Genomic DNA, 780 nt, shown 5'->3' with positions numbered 1-780 from the left:
CCCTCCCCGACCCCTGCTCGCCTCCCCTCTTAGGCGCATGTGGGCCCCGTCCTGCGGGTGGCCTGGGCGCACCCGGAGTTCGGGAGTGTCCTGGCCACTTGCGGCTTTGACCGGACCATCGCCATCTGGGAGGAGTGTCCGGCCGGTGCGTCGTCCCCGATGCGCCCTGCCCCCCGGCGGCTTGCTCTCTCTAACGCTGATTTCGCTGCCGTATTCCCCCCCCCCCCCCCCCCCCCCCCCCCCCCCCCCCCCCCCCCCCCCCCCCCCCCCCCCCCCCCCCCCCCCACCCCCCCCCCCCCCCCCCCCCCCGCCCCCCCCCCCCCCCCCCCCCCCCCGCCTCCCACCTCCTGCGGGGGTGCCTTGTCGGGCTTGCACCGAGCCGGCGGAGGTTGCGTTCGCCCGCCCGACATTTGGCCGGTGCGCGCCGGCGCCAAATGCCAGGAGATCTGGGTACCGGGGGCCTTGCCCTGTGTCCCCGCCCCCGCCCCGGCGTCGCCGGGGGACTCCGCACGATATGAACACCGGCATATGTCCCGTAAGACACCGACCACCACAATATGCAATTCCAAGCTGGCCAAGAGCCCTGGGGCCCGGCGCGTAACCTCACTTCCTCATCCAGCCCCCCCCCCCCCCCCGCCCCCCCCCCCCCGCCCCCGCCCTGGCCGGCCGAAAGAATGCGCCCCGCTCGTGGAATGCATCCTCGCCGCAGTAGTTGCAGAACGACCCCGACCCTGTGGCTTCGCGGGTCCATCCTCCCATATCACGCCCCCAGCATCGGAC

The sequence above is a fragment of the Fonticula alba genome (assembly GCF_000388065.1).
Source record: "Fonticula alba strain ATCC 38817 unplaced genomic scaffold supercont2.5, whole genome shotgun sequence".
Taxonomy (NCBI): domain Eukaryota; order Rotosphaerida; family Fonticulaceae; genus Fonticula; species Fonticula alba.
The sequence above is the reverse complement of the archived record's forward strand: the minus strand, read 5'-3'. Positions refer to the sequence as shown.